The 12,433-nt window shown below is 40.8% G+C and overlaps 1 long non-coding RNA gene across 2 annotated transcripts in view; it reads right to left on the minus strand.

Annotated features, from left to right (window-relative positions):
- The window catches only part of LOC109262504 (uncharacterized), a 383,729-nt gene that overhangs the window by 228,601 nt on the left and 142,695 nt on the right, over positions 1–12,433 (minus strand). For both annotated transcript variants that reach the window (XR_008421653.1, XR_002077797.2), the window contains exon 3: positions 5,141–5,299. This is a non-coding gene — a long non-coding RNA (uncharacterized LOC109262504). The remainder of the gene's footprint in view (positions 1–5,140; positions 5,300–12,433) is intronic.

Consider the following 12,433-nt stretch of genomic DNA (forward strand, 5'->3'; position numbering starts at 1 on the left):
TAACAAAAGTCAACCTCACAGAAACAGAGAATCAAATGGTGGTTGCCAGGGATTGGGGTGTTGGGAAAGTGAGGGAGATGTTGATCAAAGGGTATGAACTTCCAGTTATAAGATGAATAAGTTATGGGGATGTGATATACAGCATGTTGACAATAGTTAACAATTCTGTGATACACACACACACACATATACTTATATACTTGAAAGTTGCTAAGAGAACAGATCTTAAATGTTCTCACCACACACACACACACACACACACACACACACACACACACAAAAGGCAACTGTGTGAGGTGATGGATGTGCTAACAAACCTTACTGTGGTAATCACTTCACAGTATACATATATTAAATCATCACATTGTATACCTTAAACCTACACAACGTCATGTGTCAATCATATCTCCATAAAGCTTCATTCAATTCTTAAAGTTGACTTACACCCAGCTTTCAGGAATATACATGTAACATCATTCTAACCACTCCTCAACTGAGGACATTCTCCTGGTGAGACAATCCCCTTCTCCCCTGGGTGGAGGAGACAGCAGTTTTGCCTCGTAAAATATCCCAACCAAGAAATGAAGTTCGGAGATGCACCACCTCTTCCCACACTGCAGAGCACATTACTTTAGTCAGACTCTGACCTTTTTTGCGCCAGGGTTGTTTCCTTGTGAGACTCGCCTCCTCTGTCAAAGTCCTCCGGCCCTGCAGAAATCCTGCAAGAGTTCAACGCCAGCACTTGGTCAACCACTATTATGGAGCTGACAGATTCTTGGCTCTTCCACATTTTCTCTTCTTCTTCTTCTCTTATTTATTTTTTGAGTGAATAAGTAGATCTAGTTAGGTTTATTATAGGAACAAAGTTCTTCTGGAAAGCTAATTCTTTCGAATGGTTGAAATGAAAAATAATACCCCCTCCCCACCCTTCAGAGCCCACTCTGATTTAAGCAGATGAAAACGCTAGCATTTCTGAACCCAGGGCTTTATTTGGGACGTAGAATATAAAGTGCCTTTTCTAGCCATTGTGACAGGAAAGGAATGCGCAGGTTTCTCAAGAGCAGATTGCAGGGCCCATGCTGATCTAATTTATGGATCTTCCTGCCAGGAATAAAACCTCATGGCTGTGGCACTTATTCAATGATTATTTGATATTTTATGTATTCAGTGAATATATGGAAATATTTTTAAATTGGGTTTTTAAACTACCTATTTTTTTTAAGTAGTTTTCCTCTTTAACTTCTGGGCAGCCACATTGAAAAGTCTTCCTCACATGATGAAGGAGATTAATGATTATCGGACAATGCATGAAAATGTGACAATGATTAAGCCCAGACAGATTATAACATTAGTCAATGGGAGACACGTGGTACCGAGCCTAGCATTGGTTTTTGATGTTAGCAACAATCATTTGGAATAACTTGCTTAGCAAGCTAACCGCCTCTTATTTTTGCCCTTTATCTTAATGAGAGGAACAATGAAATTCAAACCCTGACTGGAGTGTGTGCCCACAGACAGGCAGATGTGTGTTCACCATGAAAGAGGGCAGAACCTGTGACAACAACCGAGGCACTGGTCAAAGAAAAAAAGACCTGAGTGCAAAAAAAATCTGTTTTGTGAACATAACATGGTCAGGGTAAGGTGGTTTTTAAAAAGTCTTTCAGTTGAGCTGCTCATTTTCTCAAATGTTAACCCATTTAGAATACACATTATTAGCAGGGCTTGGGGGGGCGGGGAATATAAGAAAACAAAATATTTAAAATATTTTTTTAAATGTTTCAACGGTTCTAAAGATGTGTTTTATTTATCTTGCCATAGTACTATTGGGTCAGTTTCCTAGGGCTCCTGTAAAAAACTACCACACACTTGGTGGCTTAAAACAACAGATTCTCTCACAGCTCTGGAGGCCCAAAAGTCTGAAATTAAAAAGCGTCAGCAGGCTTGGTTCCTTCTGGAGGCTCTGGGCAAGAATCTGCTCTCTGCCTCTCTTCTGTCATCCAGTGGCTGCCCACAACTCGTAGCTTCGCTCGGCATGTACATGCGTCAGTTAAATTCCTGCCTCCTGCACACCGCCTTCCTGTCTGGGTGGCTATGCACCTCTGCCTCTTCCATCTCTTATAAGGACACCCACCATTGTGCTTAGGGCCCACCCTGATCCAAAATGATCTCATCTCGAGATCCCTACCTTAATTACAATAGCAAAGACCCGTATTTCAAATAAGGTCTCATTTGCAGGTTCTGGGTACACATGGTTTTTTGGGGCAAGGGGTCATTATTCAACCCACTGCAGCAATAATGGTGTCCTTCTCCTGGTAATCCCTCAGGTTCTTAATCTTACTATCATCTCTAATCTCTTTCCTTTTCGCTCTCTTTTTTTAAGTTTATTTATTTACTTTAAGAGAGACAGAGACAGCGTGAGTTGGGGAGGGGCAGAGAGAGACAGAGAGAGAGAGAGAGAATCCCAAGCAGGCTCCAGGATGCTGGGACAGAGCCCAACATGGGGCTCAAACCCATGAAACCACAAGATCATGACCTGAGCCGAAATCAAGAGTCAGACACTTTGACTGAGGCACCCAAGCACCCCTCTTTCCTCTTCCCTCTGCTTTGCTCCACTTTCTACTTCCCTTCTCCTGTGACACACAAAATACATTTTGTAACTTGATTATTCCTATTGCATCACTGTGTTGGACAAACAGGAGGAAGGTATAGAAACCTATAAAATAAAAGACTCTCATTGTTGAATTTAACCATTTTTAATCTTATTTAAATGTGCACAGCATAGAACTAGGTTCAAAGTTCTATGGCATACCATTCTCAGCCAATCATAAAACAAAAACAAATCTACAGATTAATACAACAAAAATATAAAACCAATAAAATTTTTACAAAATATTCATTTATTTTGAGAGAGAGAGCCCTCACGTGAGTGGGGGAGGGGCAGAGGGAGAGGGGGAATCTCAGGCAGGGTCCCAGCTGACTGGCTGTCCGTGAGGAGCCCAACAGAGAAGACCAGGCCCAGGGCTTGAACTCATGAACTGTGAGATTATGACCTGAGCTGAAATCAAGAGTCAGATGCTTAACCAACTGAGCCACCCAGGTACCCCTAAAACCAACAAAATTTAAATGTAAACACTCCAAAAGGTTTGTATTGAGGTTCTATTATGTATCAGGCGTAAGAGGTGTAACAGGTGGGGGAGACACAGCAATCAACCAAACTGGCAAAAATACCTGCCCTGGTGGATTACACTTCAGTATATTAGCGACCAAATGGGAAGAACCAGGTATTAGTAATATGCCAAAGCCAAACTCTATTCACAACATGACTATATGTGACTAATTGCTACAGGGTGACATCATTTGAATCCAGCATCTATGCTACTGTTTTCCATGTGATGAATCAGCTCTGCAATCTCTTTTCTCTTTTTTAACAAATGCAAACATTTCCTCCACACAGTGAACTACAGCATTTGGCAGACCGACATCATTTACATATGAAGCCTACCTTTTTCTTCTCTCATTAGCCTCAACAATTAAACACCATTACTCGGACACATGATTCCACTTTCTTGTTTACCAAATCAACATGACAATACATTAAACAACTTAAAAAACCAGAATCCTGCCCTATGGAAGCTCCCTTCAAGTGCAAAATTCACTGCAAACAAGTAATTCTGTCTGTGGAATTGATTAAAATAATTTGACATTCACAGTCTGAATCTGGTTTTGTGGGGGGTTTTTTGTTTTCGTTTTTTTGTTTTTTTGTTTTTGGTATGTCCAGACGTGTGGCTTGACTGAGATTCCCTCTATTTCTAGAGCCTTAAATCCAAAAGCATACTAGCATGGAAAAAACACTTGCTCCACTGCAGTATTTCATGAATGCATCTCGTTCTTTTTTTCCCCAGTATTTAGGTTAAGAAATGGGATATGTTAGACGTATTTGTCAAAGTTCTACTTAATACTTTAAATTTAACACTTTGGCGCAGTTATTACCTACCAAAACATGAACAACCCAGAACCACCACTAACCCATCTCATTCACAAGGCAGAGAGAGAGAAGGAGGGATGGAGGGAGAACAGCAATGATTCCACAGTGACCATTTATGGCCATTCACATATCCTTTTGCCCCATGCTACCTGGCCCTCTGAATTCTCAGACCATTCACTAGAGCAAACACTCTAGAGCTAATCATTCTTTATTGCCATAGAGATATTTTTTTAAACATTATTTTAAAATCATTTAGGACAATTTTGTTCTTTGGGCACTTCTAGTGTTTAGACTCCTGGGTCAATAAACCTTCTACTGAACAGCAGTTGAGGAATGGGTGAGGAATGGTTATTGTGATTTTCACATTAGAAGTTGCCAACCTAATAGCAGCCAGACGTGCTTACCAGCATATTTGAATGTTAAATGCTATCATTTTGGTAATTACGTGGTGCCAACATTCAACCACAAATGCCAAGAAAACACAACACCTAAATCACATGGTGGGGTTCAGTTAAAATGTGGTCATCCAGATGATCAAAAAGAAAAGGCAGCATTTTCAAATTCTTAGTGAGAATTTGCTGACCCTAAGAATATAGACCCTGATTGCAAAACCCTACAACATGCTTCAGACCTTCTGTGTCCATTCCCACTGCCCCCGTCGTGCCCACTCTAGGCCCTCAGCTCTTACTCATGGCCACATCTTCTCTTTGCCTTTGTTCCCATCCATTCCAACCTACTCCTACCTGAGTCACATCTTCCATTAGCTCTGCTTGGCTCCTTCTGTTCTGTTTATGTTTTATCGTCTAATAGGTAAAATGGGCCAAGTTTTACATACTGGCTGCCTGGGGTGATTCAAAAGCTTTGTAACTCCCATAACGTCCAGAAGACAACAAAGTCAAAACCATCTGAACTGCCCAACAAAGTAATGCATAAAATAGCCCATGACTCCAAGCAAGGTAATTTGCAATAAGAGAGAGCAAATGAGCTATAGAACCACTCACTTTAGTTCATCACATCCCAGAAATCATTCTCCACGGGTCTAGCCGTGGCATGGGAACACACACAATAATAGCAGCAAACACCCTTCTAAGACCCCTCCATATAACTCACTTACCTTTGTAACATCCCTATGAGCTAGGTACTATTATTACTCACATTTTGATGAACGTGGAGATGTGTCACCAAGATCCCTCTTCAAGGAAAACCTGCCCCTCAGTCAAGGGAGAGAATGGTCTGCAGACAGCCTCCAGCCCCCTGTGAGTCCATCAGCTGCAGAGTTGCCCTGTGTATGGTCATGCTCTTCTCTCAGGCAGCCTGGATAAGGGGGTGAGTCAGGGAAGAAGGGTCAGCCACATCAGCCTGCCCTGGGATTGTTCTAATGGACACTATTCCCCGCAGGGCTCCCCACTGGGTCAGCCTCCACATTGTGGGGCTTGCATTACTGTTTGAGCTCTCCCTCTGTCCAGTACACTTCCTTCCCTCTTCCTTTTGCAGGTGCTGACTTCTAACCAATGCCCTGTTCTTCAAACTATTCCTCCTCTGCTTCTGCAGATCCCAACTCATGACAGGCCCCCGGGGATTCCCTTCCCTCCACTTCTCTAGGTTAAACCTTCAACACTCAGTCCACATCTCCCCTCCTCCATGAAGCTTTCTCCAATTCTAATGAGCTTGATCAACCCTTCCTCTGAAGCCACACAAGCCTTACATGCCATGATCCTAATTTACACCTTGTTTTATAAGTGTCCTTTTATCTGTGTGTCCTGAATCCTCACTACAATAAAGGCACCTTCAGCACAGGAATCAGTGTCTTCCATAAATATTCTTTTTTTTATCATATTTTTAGAAATTTAGAAAATGCAAAAAGACACAAAGCATTATAGTCTTAGCACTCAGAATTAACAAATGTCCCCCTTTCAAGAAATTGTTTCCAAAATCTTACCACCCCCCCCATCCCATCACCCTCCCCATGGACCAGGAGGCTCCATTCATATAAGGCTGATGTGTCGCTTACACATATGCAACATCACATAAATGTTATACAGCATTTTGTGTATGAATAATTACACTTCACACAGGGAACATCCTATTCTGCTGTTGTTCTGAAGTTTGTTTTTTCTACTCAACACTATGGTTTTTCCACTAATTAACTGCATTCCTGATACACATATTGGATACCCCAAAATATTATTGATAATAACAATGATGGTGAAAGACACACTGAGTCAAGAGAGTAACTAGAAATTCATGACCTTAAATTTTTCATGACCTTAAGAACTGAGAGCTAAATGTATACTGTCTATATCCCATGTCCTCAGTTTCCTAGCTGTGTGATCTACAGCAAGTCACTTAACTGATCTATGTCTCATCTATGTTTCCATCTTCAAAATGGAAAAAAACAGCAGCTACTTCACCTACTTCGCATAGTGATAAGTAATTTAGTTAGTGCATTTCAGGTTCTTAGAAAAGTGTGTGGCGCATAGTGGGCATTCAAAACACTGTATTTAAGAATAATCATCCGGGCGCCTGGGTGGCACAGTTGGTTAAGCGTCCGACTTCAGCCAGGTCACGATCTCGCGGTCTGTGAGTTCGAGCCCCGCGTCAGGCTCTGGGCTGATGGCTCGGAGCCTGGAGCCTGTTTCCGATTCTGTGTCTCCCTCTCTCTCTGCCCCTCCCCCGTTCATGCTCTGTCTCTCTCTGTCCCAAAAATAAATAAAAAATGTTGAAAAAAAAAAAAAGAATAATCATAACTGGGGTGCCTGGTGGCTCAGTCAGTTAAGCGTCTGACTTCAGCTCAGGTCATGATCTCACCGTCCGTGAGTTCAAGCCCCACATCGGGCTCTGTGCTGACAGCTCAGAGCCTGGAGCCTGCTTCAGATTCTGTGTCTTCCTCTCTCTCTCTCTCTCTCTCTGTCTCTCTCTCTCTGTCCCTCCCCTGCTCACACTCTGTCTCTCTCTCTCTCTCTCTCTCTCTCTCTCTTTCTCTCTCAAAAATAAATAAACATTAAAACAAATTTAAAAAAAGAATAATCATAACTATTAATATTATCATAGCACACCAAGGATGTTAGCTCAAGAGATCTGAATGATCCAGATTTTGAACCTTGAGAAAATACAGAAGAGAAAAAATCATTGAGAAGTTTCTTATATTATAAAGAGTAATTAATTCTACCATTAATATTTGCCCCAACAGCCCAACTCTTAAAAGCCGAGGCATTTTGCTTCTTTTACCCAGTTAGCTTCAGGCTTACGGCCAATCGTTTGTCAATTATTTTAACCTCTTAACCTAACTCCGCAGAACAGATTATTCTCAGAGAAAGCTGAAAAGTGAATTTGGCTACATCTTTGCCTGTAGTTTCTCTGCTTGCACTTTAAAGAAATCTTAGTTGGTAAGGAGAAATCCCCTCTAAAGCCACTGTGACTAAGTTATTCTAGAGCTTCAGTAGTTTTTCTTTCTTTAAGCCAGGTTTAAAAAAAAAAAATTGTTACCCTTACACTCTCTGTATTTATTTATTTTGGCCTCGGTGGACTAGACCACAGCTAAAACTTTATGGACCTCATAAAGTTCCCAACATTCTCAGACACGGGTCGTGATGTTTGTGCACTGGGCAGAAAACAAAGGTGCATTTATGAGGAGAATGGACATGCTCAGAGATTAATGAACTGAGGTCAGGCATATAGGCTTAGGCTACAGCTACACTGCGTCACAGGCAACACATGGCTTAAGTGTGTCCCTCTCTTTCCAGTCTCCCTCTCCTGTCCTTTATTCCCTACAAATGACATGGGGCCCTGGTGCCGGGGCTGTTCCTCAATTACCAGGACCTCCCACCATGTCACTGCCCATGTCACTGTCGAGGGCTTGTCCTGACCGAAATTAACTATGTCTGGAACTTTCCATCCTACCCTCACACAGTCATCTTCAAAAATTATCTGTCCTGTGTCTCCTTTCCTCACAGTTTGGCTTCCTTATAGGTGAAAGTTGGTTAATCTGATAAAGAAAATTAACTTGTTACCTCTACCACATAGGGAAGGTCTTTCAGCAGAAGCTTTCTAGAGCCAGCATCTCAGTCCGAAGCACTGGTTCCATTGTAAGGAAGTGGGCCAAGCTTGTGGCACTTTTGAAATTACACCACACCAGTGGCTGCCTAATTTACCCACTGCTATGGACTGAATGTGTGTTTCCCTTAAAACTTTACATGTTGAAACTCTATCTCCAAGGTGATGGTATTTGGAGGTGGGAAGGTAATTAGGGGTCGATGAAGTCATGAGGGTATAGCCTTCATGATAGCATTGGTGTCTCCCTATGAAAAGAGGAGACACTGGATCTCTGTCTGTCTGTCTCTCTCTCTGTTCTCTCTGTTCTCAGAGAAGGAGAGAGACAGAGAGACAGAGAGAGAGAGACAGACAGAGAGAGAGAGAGAGAGAGAGATCCAATGGAAGGCCATGTGAGGATATAACCAGGATGAGACTCCTCACCACAAACTGACCCTACCGGCACACTGATCCTACTTCTGGCCTCCCCAACTGCAAGATATAAATGTTTGCAATTTAAGTCACCTAGCCTGTGGTTATCTTGTTTTGGTAGCCAGAACAGACTGAGACAGCTACCCACAGCACTGGCCCCCAAAGCTTGCAGGAGTGTGCAATATGGTATTTCACTCTACTTGTGCACAATCAGACATCATACTTTCACCTTGAACTTTATGTGCTTTATAATTTTCAATATACTTTTATATCGCTTGATCCTCAGAACACCTTGCTAGGTAACACAGGTCTTGACAAATTAGTTTTCTTTTCCCCATACCAAACAGAAATTCTCTTACCAAAAGGCTTGCATGATATTGATTACTTAGGAGACTATATTATATCAGCTCAAAAGCACAGAACTTCCTTTCAATGGTTAATGTTGAAAAGAAATAAGAAGTAGTTCTTCTTGTTATTTAGGTAAGAATTACTGCTCCTGAAAGAAAGTATAAATCCTCAGATGGTCAGTGCATATGGCCTTTCCATCTTTTAAGATCTAAAACTCAGTAGGAATATATTACAAGATTAATTATGCCCAAAGAAAATAAGCATTGCTGTCAATCTTCAGATAAGATTAGGGTTTTTGTTTTGGTTTGGGTTTTGCTCAAAAAAAAATCATCTATGTGCTTTCTATCATGCGTGATGTTTTTAAAAACTGCTTTTAGCATTAACATCTTGCCATACTTCCTGTCCCTATATTTTCTCCCTTGTTCCTTATGTCTGCACAAGTTTTCAATTTAGATTATATTTCCAGCAGATGTTATATCTTTTAGAGTGTTTGCTTTCTCTTCATTAAAAAGGACGTGTAATACATTTTATTATTTTGAAAGAAAATAGCCTGAGTAAAGATGTTCAGAAATCTTGAATTATTGCTTCTTAATTTTGTGTTTGTGTGTGCGCGCGTGTGCATGTGCACGCTGTTTCTGGGAACAGGAAAGCTATGGGAAAGAAGGCTTGTGTTTCACAAACACTGAAGGAGAATAAGACTATCTTCCACTAGCTCCTAAAAATGTAATATAGACAAGCATTTAAAAACACAATGAAAACTTCTACTGGAGAGCATTTTCAATATTCAAAACCATATATGTGTAAAATAGGATGTTCATATTTTCTAAAGCATTCTTGATGCTCAGTATAAATATCAGCTCACGATGCTAATGAACAACTCTCTGGGGATTTTAAGCATGTAAAAATCTGCATCTAGCTATATTCACACAACTTTAACTACAATTCATTTTAATAGGCTGGTAGCTCTTGAATGAAACTGTGGCTGCATCAAAAAATTGTCTTTTTCCCTTTAAAGTAGAAAATTTCTCCCAAATTGTCAGTGCCCTCCAGCCCCTCTCTCCCCTCTCTTTTCAAAAAAGGCAAAGATTTCAGTTATTAACACCCTTTTTAGATTTAACTCTATATTATCACTCTGGAGTAATTTGGATTTTCAAACATCCTTAAAATATGTAATGACCTCTGTTTCTATTAGTGAAATCCTAGACATCAGTAAGCAAGGGTGGGGCAAATTTGGAGAGGCAGGAAAAGGGCACTTTCACTCAGCTCCTGAGATCACCTGGGTTGCTTACTCATTTCCCAGCAAGGTTGACCTTGTTAACTGTAACATAAATAGCAAAGAGCACTAAACGACAACAGAATCTCTATGGCACTTGGAGACTATAAAAGTCTCTTAGTCTGTGAAATTGGCACACAGAGTTATTCTTGGTTTCTCACCTCTCTGGAGCAGGGAAGCCATTTTCCATGCATTATGGGGTATGTTATCCTGATTATCTTACTTTCAACTAGGTGATCTCTAAGTCACCAACAGTTAGGAAATTCTAGGATTTCACTCAGCTCAGTACTCTGAGAGTTTGGCACAGGGATAAAGGCTGACACCCAATAAATATGAATGCTAGAAAGAAGGAAGGAAGGAAGGAAGGAAGGAAGGAAGGAAGGAAAGAAAGAAAGAAAGAAAGAAAGAAAGAAAGAAAGAAAGAAAGAAAGAAAAAGAAAAGAGAAAAGAAAAGAAAAGAAAAGAAAAGAAAAGAAAGAAAGAAAGAAAGAAAGAAAGAAAGAAAGAAAGAAAGAAAGAAAGAAAGAAAAAGAAAGAAAGCCCATATCTGAGATTGAGCTGGGATTGAAGTTCCAGGAGACAAGAGCAGGATTAACAAACTACTGCAAACACCTGAAAGAACATTTCCAAGACTGATATAATTTGATAGCTCATTGTCAAATTAGCACTCTTTGGAATGGTGAGTCAGCCTTAATCAACAAACATTCTTTGAAAATGGCATTAAAGGAGTGAGTTTCCTCAGCAAAGTATTGATGCAGCTTCTGAGCAAGGAGTACCTAGTCTATTAGAGGAATAAGACAGAGAAACTGTTAATTAGGAAATGCTGTGATGAGATATTCTGTTCTGCATCGGAGAATTCCAACTAATAACCAACTCAGCTCATCAGCACTTCAACTAGAATTCCAGCACCTCAGAAAAACATATTTTAGGGATTTACAATTCATACTAAACTTTTTAGGTTACATACGCAGTCAGCCAAAATAGACAAAACAAGCCTTTTCCTCCCCTAAATACCTCCTCCTTGGTTTGGTTAGTAACAAACAAAGATTTTCATTCCACAATGAGATCTAAGTCTTAAAATAGATCTACCACCTCTCCCTAACAAAAACACATAAATGAATATCTGATATTGGGCTGTTTCCTGGGATTCCATAAATTGAGTGGGAAGGAGAGGATCTATGGACAGGAGTTGAGAAAGAAGTGCGAAAAGTTGGCTGGAACAGATGAAAAAGTCAGAGACCTAAAGCTCAAAGAAGGGGGCCTGCTTACCCAGAGTAACCAGGACATCTCCACATCTGAGCACTCTTCCTTCACTGAAGTTTTAGCAAACAATAGCCACAAGCCACAGCCAGGGGACTGGTCCACAACCACTGACTGGAGACTCACGAGAGCTTCATCCTCCATCAAGGATATCAGCATCAAGACACCAGCCCTTGTACTGCCAACATCAACACCTCTCACTTCCCTATGTCAGGTCTACAACAAGAAGCTGGAAGAGCTAAAGCTGTGAGAGGTCTCAAGGAAGAAAAAAACACTCTCCATAAAATCTCAGGGGACCTGGATTTCTCTCTTGTTGGCCCTCACCTCACCACAGCCAGCACTCCAAATGGGAAAGAGAGCCACTGCCCAGGGCTGAGCACCATCTCAAGAGTTCCATGACCCCACTTTCAGATTTTAATGTCAAGGAGATGCCCCTCACATGCTTTCATTTGCCCACAAGTAAAGCAACAAATGAAAGATCAATTGATTATTCTCAAAGCAGAGAGGAAAATGTATTTTTCAAAGGAATTTGATGGTTGGCTTGATTTGAGAAAAACTGTTCCTGATTAGTTTATCTAGAAATGCTTAAATTTAAATTGAGCATTCATGGATTAGGGGTTGAGGACAGATTTATTTGTTTATGTGCTATAACCAATTTACTCTACTAAATTAAAAATTAATATTTTTCCAAAAAGGTTTTCAAAAACTTATATGAGACATTTTCCCTTGAGATACATGCTTCTGTGTATGTGAGCATCTTGCTAACTCTGTGTGGGGAGAATGCTTTTATGCGAGAATTATTAGAGAGTTATTCAAATTTTGTCTTCAAATATTTTAAAGCATTGATACTTTGCCTTCAACCAAACACACATTAATAGAGCCATAATGGGGGACCTGAGTGGCTCAGTTGGGTAAGTGTCCGACGTTGGCTCAGGTCATGATTTCACGGTTTGTGAGTTCAAGCCCCATGTCAGGCTCTGGGCTGACATCTCAGAGCCTGGAGCCCGCTTCAGATTCTGTGTCTCTCTCTGTCTGCCCCTCTGCTGGTTGCACTCTGTCTCTCACATTGTCTCAAAAATAAATAAGCATTAAAAAAAATAGAGCCA

Source organism: Panthera pardus, unplaced genomic scaffold, assembly GCF_024362965.1.
Source record: "Panthera pardus isolate Hobbes unplaced genomic scaffold, ASM2436296v1 HiC_scaffold_13, whole genome shotgun sequence".
Lineage (NCBI taxonomy): Eukaryota > Metazoa > Chordata > Mammalia > Carnivora > Felidae > Panthera > Panthera pardus.